This window comes from Cajanus cajan, chromosome 8, assembly GCF_000230855.2.
Source record: "Cajanus cajan strain Asha chromosome 8, NIPB_CcT2T_4, whole genome shotgun sequence".
Lineage (NCBI taxonomy): Eukaryota > Viridiplantae > Streptophyta > Magnoliopsida > Fabales > Fabaceae > Cajanus > Cajanus cajan.
The window spans coordinates 36,938,335-36,950,644 of record NC_138524.1 but is presented as its reverse complement, the minus strand read 5'-3'; positions in this window follow the sequence as shown (position 1 = coordinate 36,950,644).

Sequence of the window (12,310 nt, the reverse complement as noted above, 5' to 3'; positions counted from 1 at the left end):
TGACATGCATCATGTGCATAAATGACTCCAAGAGTGCTGCTTAGGCCGCATACCAGTGATGTAACAAGCTATTCCAGGTATACCTTGGGTCACCAGTGATGAAATGATCTATTCCAAGTGTGCCGCTTAGGCCGCATACCAATGATGTAACAAGTTATTCTAGGTGTACCTTGGGTCACCAGTAATGAAATGATCTACTTCAGGTGTACCTTGGGTCACCAGTGATGAAATGATCTATTCTAGGTGTGATGATTATGCCGCAGAACAGTGATGTAACAAGCTATTCTAGGTGTACCTTTGGTCACCAGTGATGTATTCATGAATGAAAGTGCCCCCAAGTATGCTACTGTAGCAGTATACTAGTGATGAGAAATGTGAAACTTCCGTATGGCACCACATGAATTCATTTATGAGTCAAGTCCATGACATCAATGCATGATAAATGAGTACGCATATGATACTGATTGTGTATGTGTATTGTTTACATGTGATTTGTGCTTGTGACTTATGTCTGTTGTGTGTGTTATCTAACCTTATTTTTGCATCTGAACTTGAGTGCGATGTTTCTCACTCCCTTGTTGTTCTTGTATGTGTTTAAATTGTGTTGGAGGTGATCATCAGCATGAAGATGTTGGTGATGAGGCTTAGGCTTCATTTGGGAGTGCTCTGATAGGATGTGGCATTGGGGCATAGTTAGGCTTAGTTTGGAAATTTAGTTTCTTTCTTTTGTTTTGGAAAACCTTCAACTTTATTTCTTCTATAATTTCTGCAAGTGAATTATGATTATGTTTACGAATGTGAATTCTCTACTCTCATGTTAGTGGAACCATGGTTTTAATTTAAAAGATTTATTTACTCCAAGAATATGTTTTCATAATTATTGTATATGTATATTGGGGTAGAGGGTGTCACATAGAGCACTCTAATCCATATCAAAACTTATCTATTCTTGAAATCGAACGCATAATCACACAAGGAATGCAATAGAACAATCAGAAAGAAAAATAGAAAACTTTCATAAAGTGTCTGTTTCTATCAGGCAAGGGATTGAGGGTCAATCCTGCTACCAACAGTTATTCCCACACCCCCGAGTGAGATTTCTCACTCCCCCTTACCTTGATGAACAAAAGATGAAGCACGAGCAGAATCGGGTTGGTTCTCTTCTCCGAGGTCTCCTTGTTCTTGAGAGCGTAGGAGAGAATGAGGGTCAGCTGAGAATGAGCGTAAGTGAATACGTTTAAACAACTTGTAACTTTTGATAACTTCCTTAACCCCTTTTTCCCAATTAATAAAATAAATAATAATAATTAATCATTTATCAACACGTCATTCCTTTCCTTTCCCATAAAATAATTAATAATATATATATATATATATATAGAATTAAACATACTACTTTCTTTAATCAAATAACCTGAACATAATAATAAAATACACTTTATAAAATGTCTCCTACTTCACTAATTAAAAATGATAATAACAAATCATATTTCATAAGAGCTCATATAATTCACTAAACAATGTCAAAACTCTAAAATAAATACATGTAAATATCAAAATAATTTCTAAAATATCTTTAATATAATTTATGAAAATTGGGGTGTTACAACTCTCCTGCTTTTTAGAAATTTCGTCCCCAAAATTTATCGAAAACTAGAATGGATGAACTTCATGCATCTTGCTCTCTACTCCCAAATAACACTTTCCTAATTATTTCCCATTAGAAACTATATTAGTAGAAAATCTCATGTAACCTCACTTCCTTACTTATGTACAACTCTATCAATATTGCCAACGAACATCTAATATTAACAAGAGTAAGGTGGGCAAACTTGGTGAGTCTATCTGCTAAAAATAAAAAAGAATTAATTTCTTAAGCATCTAAGGCAAACCTACAATCAGATCCAACTCATAAATATCAAAAGTGATAGGTGAATGTTCATCCTACTCAAGGCATCTGCTATAAAATTATCTATACATCTTTGACCCTATCCAAAGATCAAGTGCCTAAGTGTAGGTTCATCAGGTATACATACTTGGTCTATAAATCTCACTGATCGAGGCCGTACCCAGTCAAATAAAAATAGTTAAATGTAATAATAGGAAGCTTTCCTAGGTCGTCTCCCAAGGACCATTTGTCTCTGTCAAAGGTTCACACACACGAAGTTGGGGGGGTTTCATTCAGAATTATCTGTTTATAACACAATAAAACACAGATAGCACAGCAAATGAAAAAATGGATTGGCTCCCTGCTCAGATTGCAACTCTCTTATCCCTGGTTCTTAAAAGATTTCTCTGTTCATTGTACCGACCCACCGTAGGGCATCACATCAATAACCAATATGGAAACTAAAATAAAATAATATATAATAAAGAAAATAGAGCGAAGGCCAGCTACACTAGAGTGTAAATATACAATAACGTATAAATTGTTTCCATAATATAAAACAATTTTATAAAAAAGTCATCATTCATAAGGTTATACAGTCATCCAAAAAGATAATGAATATACAACGTCCTGAAGACATCAAAATAAGACACCCTAGGTGTTGGTCAAGCTCTAAGCCTAGCCACTTCTCAAAGCAACTACCAAAAGACTCCTTGCTATCCCAAAGCCTCACACCTGATCAGCTACCCCACATAGTGAGATCATCACAGTCCACATCATGGAAATATAAGGGTTAGCACGTATAAAACCAACCATAGTACAATAAAATAAAATATCATTAAACTAGATATTCATCAACAATATGTATCCATACCAAGGGAATGACAACATTATAACAAGTCATTTCCGTGCAAAATATAAACCAATCCAAAATCCAATGTATACACATCCATGCCAATGCATACATATTCTATGATAATAAAGAATCCAAGACCAATGTATAAAATCCATACCAAATGCATACATATTCCACATCCAAACCAAAGTCACACCACTGTATAATCCCATGAAGAAGCCAACACATCCAAACCAAATGTTGACCTCAACACATCCAAACCAAGTGTTCAATTCATGAACATGTCAGCTGCCCATGTCACACACCTAACCTCTCAAGGAAAATATACAGTTGGGTTATGTCGTCACGTAACCTGGTGATCGCGGCCACTTCATCCATCGGTATGACTCGGCCTTGCCCCCATACTGGTAGCAAATACAATACTTAGAGGAGTACTTTAGAATCCACCTAACATTTGAAGTGGTTTATTATATAATCTTTGGAAAAGTTCCATATTGGAATCCTCACCATGGGACTCCCAAATTCCATATTTTCCCAAAGACTATATCCTGATCTCAGCAAGAGATCTCCCAATCCATACCATAACCTTACTCCTCTAAGTCCTATTAGCTTTCCAAACCAAACACACATAAGCACATTCCATAATTACATGCACTCTTTTCCAAAACCATGTCACATTCCATACCCAATATATAACATCAAAGATGATATGATTCAATATTTAAAAGTTTCATAAAAACTCAATTATAAAAGGTTTTCCTCAAAGAAACCATGCGCCCAGCACAGTGGTATTTGCACCTAGCATAACTAAAAGTGGGAGTCTATCAGGCTTTGCCCGCTCAGCGCGTCACCACATGCGCTCAACACATGACTATATACGCTCAGTGCATAGACTCGTGTGCTCAGCGTGCTTGAGACAGACAGCCACTGGAAATAGCCCACTCAGCGCGTATACCCGTGCACTCAGCCCATTTCAAAATGCGCTCAGCCCATGGCTAAATGCGCTCAGAGCGCTCTAGACAGAAAGCTCTATTCTTCAATGCGCTTAGCGCATTGTCTCATGCACTTAGCACACATCCTGATAGAAAGTTTTGTTCTTCAGTGCGCTCAGCATATCATTACATGCGCTCAGCGCGCATGCATCAGACAGCGCTTCGGAAGTTCAAAAACCTCAATTTTCACCCCCAAATTCCATCCCAAATGAATCCCAAACCAAATTTATACAATTCCGAACCACTATAGATAATAAACACCATCCAAAAATAACTTATTAAGTGATAAAAACAAGTATTAACCATTAATCCATGAAAATCGTAGGAAATCATGAAGAACCCTAACCAAACCCTTTCCAGCTCAATCCAACCTCAATCATGCGTAAAACATGGAATCAATGTGATATTTCAACTCCATACATACTAGATTAAGTCTTATAAGTACTACCCTTACCTTAGAAACCTTAGAAATGCAAGATTTGAACAAAACCCTCAAATCCCAACTCAAACTTCGATCCCACTTTTCAAGGCTTTAAAGGTTGAATCTCTTGAAACTCTAGTTGTGAAGATTGATCTTGGCTTGATAAGCTTCCCAAATATGTCCTCAGCTTCCCTCCAGACCAGAGCTTCTCTCTCTACTTCCTCTCTCTAGAACTGTCTCTGTCTGACAAAATGAGACCCTCCAGTTTTAAGTCCCTATATATAGCCATTTTCCAAAATTTCCAAATTTCACCCTTAGCACCTATTCACCTCAAATATTCCATTCCTTAAAGTATTTCAACTCCCTAAGCTCTAAAACAACTTCAAATTCACTCAGAAAGACCAGATTTATCTTATGTTCGTATCCTTCAATTTCCTACCATTTTTATTCCTTTCTATGCAATACTCACAACTCACCACCATATGAAATGAAATATATATATATATATATATATATCAACACTCACGCAAACATCACCTTCAGATACATATGCCTGGAATAATGAGTTGCATGCCATAATACTTCACATAACTAAGATGAGAAGGAAGGTGATCAGTCTTCTTCCCTCTTAGTACCAATTCAGTATAATTGTGTACAATGCATCATTCACCAAATTCATGCACACACATGCCTATATCAACATCTCAAAACATCAACATCTCATCTCATTCTGCAAAATCACTATATGCCTAAACAACTAATCAAAACCACATGATGGAAGAGCATGGGCTAAAGGCCCAACCACTAGAGCCATGGCCAGGAGATTACTTGAAGACTTGTCTGTTTCAGAGCTTAGTGGACCCAATGGGCTTGGTGGGCCTAGGGTGCTTCTCACTTGGACTTTAATTGATTAAACACCATGTCTTATTACATTTTCTTAGCATAGGAAGTTACTTTGATATTGGTCTTGTATTTTGACCATAGATTAGGGTTCTTTATTTTTTGGGCTTGTATTTGGGCTGCATGGGCTTTGGGCTTTTGATACCCAATATTGGGCTCATTCTTTTTCTTGTAATTTTTCCTATTCATTGTATTTCTTTGACCAATGTATTTCGGTCATTAGATTAGGTTTATATGAAGTATACATTAATAGGTGCATTAGGGTTCATTCATATGTCATTTAGAAGTAATTTGATTTGAATTTGAGTCACATGGAATGCATGGGGAGGATCCGGCCATGTGAGCTCCAAATTCACTTCAAATAACTCCCAAATGACATTAGGATGAAGGTACCATCTGATTTAGTCATTTAATTGGCTGAAGTTTGAATTTCAAATTCAAATTTGAAAATTCAAACTTGGCGCTAATTGTGTCTACTAGGATTGGCACCAACTTGTCCTAATTTTTCACCTATAAGTGTAGCTCTCCCACCTTGTACAAACACTTTTGATATTATAGAATTTCTGATTGCATTTAAGCAATTCTCAAGAGTCACCAAAGTTCTAAGAGAGAGCAAGAGAGAGTGCCTTCAAAACACCTTAGGAAACCCTAGTTCCTTCTCTTTGAAGTGAGCAATCTCTTGATTGCTTGAGCTTGGATGCTTCCTTCTAGGCTTAAGCCTTTCAATCCGCGAGTTCTCATCCTTCTAAAGTGTGCAACACTTTGGACCTTTCTCCTTTGAAGAAGATCCGTGCCTAGGAGAAGCTAAGGAGGAGTCCATTCATCACTTCTTCTTCCTTCTTCTATCACCACATAATTATACAACATGCACAAAGATAAGTACATTTCAAATCCACACCTCCAAATCCAATCCAAATCCATATAAACAACATACACATACATACATACATATATGTATACATAAAGTATATCTACCAAATAGCTCGGTATTTCCAAAGCGTTAAATTCATAACTTAATTCCATCCGAGTTAGCCAACTAAGCGAAGATTAACTCAAGATTTCCCTACACGAATTAAGCAAACGTATACAACATTAAACCTCCACAAGTTTAAGAAACCTGTGACTTTGGTGCAACAACCTGATTCATTAAGCATGAATAGGTGTTGAAAACATTTTAACACAAAGGTTCAATGAATAATTTAAAGCATCGCACATCAGCTCAAAGGGAACTATCTAGTCTGGTGCCTGAATGATATGAGTGGTGGTCAAGGCTCTCTTGAGGTAATCAAACGCCTCCTTACACCTGTCATCAAAATTAAAATCAATATCCTTATGTAGCAATCTGGATAGTGGGAGGGCTTTCTTACTGAAGTCCTTAATGAAACGTCTGTAGAAACCTGCATGGCCAAGAAAAGATCGCACCTCTCGCACGCAAGAGGGGTAAGGCAATTGTGCAATAACAAATATCTTTGCAGGGTCTACCTCAATAGCCCTACTAGAAATGATATGCCTTAAAACTATACCCTGCTCAACCATGAAATGACATTTCTCAAAATTAAGAACAAGGTTAGTCTCAATGCATCTATTCAAAACTTTATCCAAACTATCCAAACATGCATCAAAAAAGGATCCATAAACAGTAAAATCATCCATAAACACCTCTATGCAATTTTCATGACAATCACTAAAAATACAGAGCATGCACCACTGGAATGTGCCAGGGGCATTGCATAGGCCAAAGGGCATCCTCCTATATGCAAAAGTACCAAAAAGGAAGGTGACTGTGGTCTTTTCCTCATCCTCAGGAGCAATATGAATCTGAAAATAACTAGAGAAACCATCAAGAAAATAGTAATGAGATTTACCTGCCAGACACTCAAGCATCTAATCAATGAAGGGTAGAGGAAAGTGATCCTTTCTTGTCGCTTGGTTGAGCCTTTGGTAGTCAATACAGACTCTCCAACTATTTTGCACTCTGGTGGGCATGAGCTCATCCCTCTCATTATTAACAACAGCGAGGCCTGTATTTTTCGAGACCACCTGGACTAGACTCACCCACTGACTGTCTGAAATAGGTTACATGATCCCAGCCTGTAGAAGCTTGGTCACTTCTTTCTTTACAACATCCAAAATCACCGGGTTAAGTCTCCTATGAGGTTGTCTCATTGGTTTAGCTCCATCCTCCAATAGTATCCTATGCATGCATGTGGATGGGCTAATGCCAGGAATGTCTACCAAGGTACAACCAATTACCTTCTTGTGCTTCTGGAGCACATGCAACAACCTATCCTTTTTATCAACATCAAGGGATGTAGAAATGATAACATGAAATCTCTCATCATCCTCAAAGTAAGCATACTTGAGGTTCTTTGGAAGAGGCTTCAACTCTGGTGTGGGTGCTAGCTGAAGATTAGAAGGAACCAGAGAAGGGAGAAGAAGTGGTTTCGCAGCCTGTACCTCAACATGCAACATGGTTAGTGCATTCTGACTCTATAAAATCAAGACCAAGAGGTACAACACCCAAAGTATCAAATTCAGATGCTTCATCATAATCAAGATCACTCCCAAATTCAGATTCACATTCAATGCATGAAAGACAGTTATATTAGTCAAATAAAAATGAATGTTTCTTAACATGAAAAGAATCTAAATCATGAATGTGGTCATCAACTATATCATCAATCAATTCATAACAAAAAATAGAATGAGTTTCAGAAGGAAATTTCATGGCATCCAAAATATTAAAATGAACAATAATATCACCAAATTCCATAGACAGGGTGCCAGTATAAACATTAATCTTGGTTCGGGCTATTTTCAAAAATGGTCTGCCTAAAATGATTGGGGCAAAACCATGGTAGAATCCCTCCTCCATATCAAGAACATAAAAATCTGTAGCAAAAATAAGTTCACCAACCCGAACCAAGACATCTTCTACAAAACCTGCAGGGTGGGCAACACTCCTATTGGCCAACTGAATGACCACACCCGTAGGTTGTAAAGGTCCAAGAGACAGAGATTTAAAAATGGACAGAGGCATGACATTAATTGAAGCTCCTAAATCAAGCATGGAATTTTCAAATTTACTGTTACTAATAATGCAAGGTATACAAAATGTACCTGGGTCCTTACATTTTTCAGGAATGTGTGGAATAGATTTACCTATGAGTGCTGAGACATTTCTGCCCATGCTGATTCGCTCAATACCCTTCAACTTCCTCTTGTGGGTGCACAACTCCTTCAAGAACTTAGCATATCTGGGAATTTGCTTGATGGCATCCAGCAAAGGTATGTTCACCTCCACCTTCCTGAAAGTCTCCAATATCTCCTTATCCACCTCTTCCATCTTTTTTCTTGGAATTGATTTTGGTGGAAATAGAAGAGGGATAGGAGGCTGCAAGTCGCCATTGTGTGCATTGGAAGAATGTCCACTTGTATGAAATTTTTTGCCACTACCTACAATGGCCTCTTTGTCAAGTGTAGGCTCAGGTGAAGGTACGTCAACATGTTTGCCAGACTTCAAGGTGATGGCACTCACATTCTTTGGATTCTACACAGTCTATGAAGGCAACTTATCTGAATTTTGAGACTGTGCCTGATTGAGCTCAGTGGTCATCTAACCCGTCTGATTTGTCAAACTCTGATGGAGGCTCTGGTCTCTTGCTTGTAGACCCCTAAAATTGTCCGGGTCGGAAATAAGACTTGAAGACTCTCAAAGATCAAAGGAAAGTCAGCCAGAAGGACTCCCAGAAGACCATAGGATGACTATCTGTAGGTTTAGAGGTCTTAGAGTAGCCAAAAATAAGAAAGTGGGAGGTTTGGAGCTCAATACGGCCTCCTTGGAGTTCAGTACGGCCGTACTGCACATTTTGTACTACAATACGGCCGTACTGAAACCAATACGGCCGTATTGAAGTTTCTGTATTTCAATACGGCCGTACTGAATTCAATACGGCCGTATTGAAGTACAAAAACTCAATACGGGCCGTATTGAACCCAGGGGCCGTACTGCGCCTCATCCCTATAAATAGGACGTCATTTGGACGTCATTCCACACTTTTCCACACTTCTTGGACTCTCTTCTTGAGTATTCTGGGGTTTTTGAGCAGTGTTCTACCCTAGAATTCTCTCCGAGAGCCGATCCGACGAAGTTCTTGAGTTCTGAGCATTTAGCTTGAGAATTCGAACTAGTCGAAGGGAAATCTTTTTGATTTCCATAGTAAAGATTAATTTTTAGGAAGGAGCGAGCGAGCGAGCTTGTAGAGGGAGGGAGCGCCAAAAAGCCTCCTAAACTTCATTGATATATAAAAAGCACGCTTCAAGAGGTTTCTTCTCTAAAAATCCCTTCTTTTACCGCTTTCTGATTGTTGCATCGCATGTTTAATTTATTCGTCATGTAGATATCTTATTCATAGCCGTTTATAATAAATAGGGGTAATTTAGTAATTTTGCACTGTTATTTATGAAATAATCCGTCATAGGGAACCCGAAAGGGGCGTTGTGGGGTGCTAACACCTTCCCCGCACGTAACCGACTCCCTTACCCAACTCTGGTTGTAATGGCCAAGGTTGATTTGCGAAAATCAATTGCCTAATCCCTTTTTCCAATGTTTTGAGTAAAACATTGGTGGCGACTCCAAGAACCCTTCTTTTTGCGAAAACCACTAATCCATGGAGGGTCCCGCTTGGGATTAACATGGATTGGTGAATCATTTAATAAAATTGTTAGTTCGATGAGGTCTCAGTTTGAGAATAAGTCGTTCTAACAATCCACCACTTTTCAAAACTTAAAACGAGTCCGACCATCGTCGCGAATGCCAAGGTCCGTTTCGGCGGGTGGCGACAGATGGCGACTCCACTGGGGAAGCCTCGAGAGTCAGTCCCATTTAGTGATGGATTCTTTTCAAAATAATAGTTTAAAATTACTTTATTACCCCTCACTTGTATGATAACATGTTTATCTATTTGGCTTTAATAACTGTTGTATTTTTAAATTTACGCAATTGTTTGAAATACAAACTGTACACGAACCTTTGCACACAACAGTTCCCTCTATACCCGGGGGCATGAGTGGTAATCCATAGGGAGTGGATGTTAGTACGGCCGGTTGTCGAATGGGTCTATAGGTGCCCGTAGACCGTTGTCGGAAAACATCACTCAAGGTGATAACCATGAACTCAAGTCCGACAGTGCGTTGGAACTTTCCATCGACTTACGACGAGAGGAATTGGGTCCCTATAATGGGGGCACCTTGGGGGCCTCAGACCAGTGAGAACAGTTAGAACCTCCTTGAATATGCACTTTTCTGCAGGATACCCCTACCTCGTGATTCGCTCGTGACTGTTCGTGGATGAGTGAATTGTTTGTGCATTGTTTATGTGACATTGTTTGAGCATACATTGCATTATTTAAACATACAACATTCCCTTTTTAAATAAGAATAAATGGGAATAAGAATCTTCCATTACATGGTGTTAACATCTACCATCATCACATTCATGTAGGTAGTTTCCCTTTTCACCCAAAAAAATAAAAAAATAAAATAAAAATATATACAAAACAAAATACCCAAAATATAGTTATTTATCCAAACCAAGCAATATCATGCATCATCTTAGGAACATCCTCAAAACATGATAATGCTTAGTTGAATAAACACGATGCATGCATATTCAACGCCATCATCTCATATCATGCATTCTTATAGATCATGGAGGGATCTAGGAGTCATTAATACATCCCTCCTAGTAAATTCATTAATAAACATTAATAAAAAGAAAGAATTAATCGATGCGTATGTTCAGTATGGATCGCACGCCGTTCGTTATTAAGCGTAAGCCAACAACCACGCCAAGTGAGCACACATCAACTCCGTTGTTGGTAATCAAGACGAATAAAGGGGAAGGTCCGACACCATTAAGGATCACTGCTCCAAGACCTTTTCCCTACGAATCGAATAAGGCTGTGCCATGGATATACGATATCCATTCTTCTGCCGACAGCGATATCTCTAACATCGCTGGACTTGGGGGCATGACTAGGAGTGGCAGGATCTACACTCCCGAAGATCTTAATGATAAAACCCCCAAGAATAAAGGAAAAGAAAAAGAAAATAAGAAAACCGAGGAAAATAAAGAATCCGAGGAGGAGACTGACGAGCTGTTAAAATACATCCGACAGAGCGAGTACTCCATCATGGATCAACTTCATAGGACGCCAGCAAAGATTACTCTGTTGTCGTTGATCCTAAGCTCCGAACCGCATCGGCAAGCTCTGTTGAAAGTCTTGAACGAGGCGTACGTGTCGCATACTATCTCCCAAGACAAGTTTGAGGGGATTGTTAGTCACATCACGGCTAATGATCACCTCACTTTCACCGATGAAGAAATCCCCGCTGAGGGACCGAATCACAACAAGCCCTTGCACATCTCTGTAAAGTGCAAGGAATATCACATCGCTAAAGTCTTGGTGGATAATGGATCTTCCTTGAATGTGATGCCAAAAAGAACGCTTGATCAAGTGGCAATCAAGGGAATCCAAATGCACCCGAGCAACATGATCGTTCGAGCTTTCGACGGTTCTAAAAGAGAAGTAGTGGGAGAAATCAATCTTCCAATCCAAATTGGACCCACTATCTTTAATGTCGAATTTCAAGTGATGGACATTACTCCCGCGTACAGCTGTCTCCTCGGCCGACCTTGGATTCATGATGCGAAAGTTGTTCCCTCTACGCTCCACCAGAAAGTCAAATTCATAGTGGGTGACAAGCTGGTGACCGTACAAGCTGAAGATGACATACTCATCAGCAAGCCATCTGCCATACCTTATGTGGATGCAGCAGAGGAAGCTCTAGAGACCGCCTTCCAAGCATTGGAGATTGCCAATGTCGAAACGTTTCCCCGAGAAATGAAGAAGGTAGCCTACATGCTCACCAAGAACGGATACTTGCCAGGACAAGGACTTGGCAAGGATTCCCAACGAATTCCCGAGCTACCCATTATCAAGGATAATCCGGGGAAACAAGGGTTAGGATACGACCCTAATAAAGATCAAAAGGACGAAGAGGAACCAAGATCCTTCTCGACGTTCTTTAAGCCAGATCTTTAGGAAGGCCGGTTCACAAGCGTCAAGGCCGGTCGTCGTCATCAAGTGCTCTTCTCCTTCCGATAGGGATATATAGACCTGATGACTGTTAGAGATTACTCCTCGGGGACAGCCCGACCCCCGAGCCTCGATAGGGCACATGTTTCCACT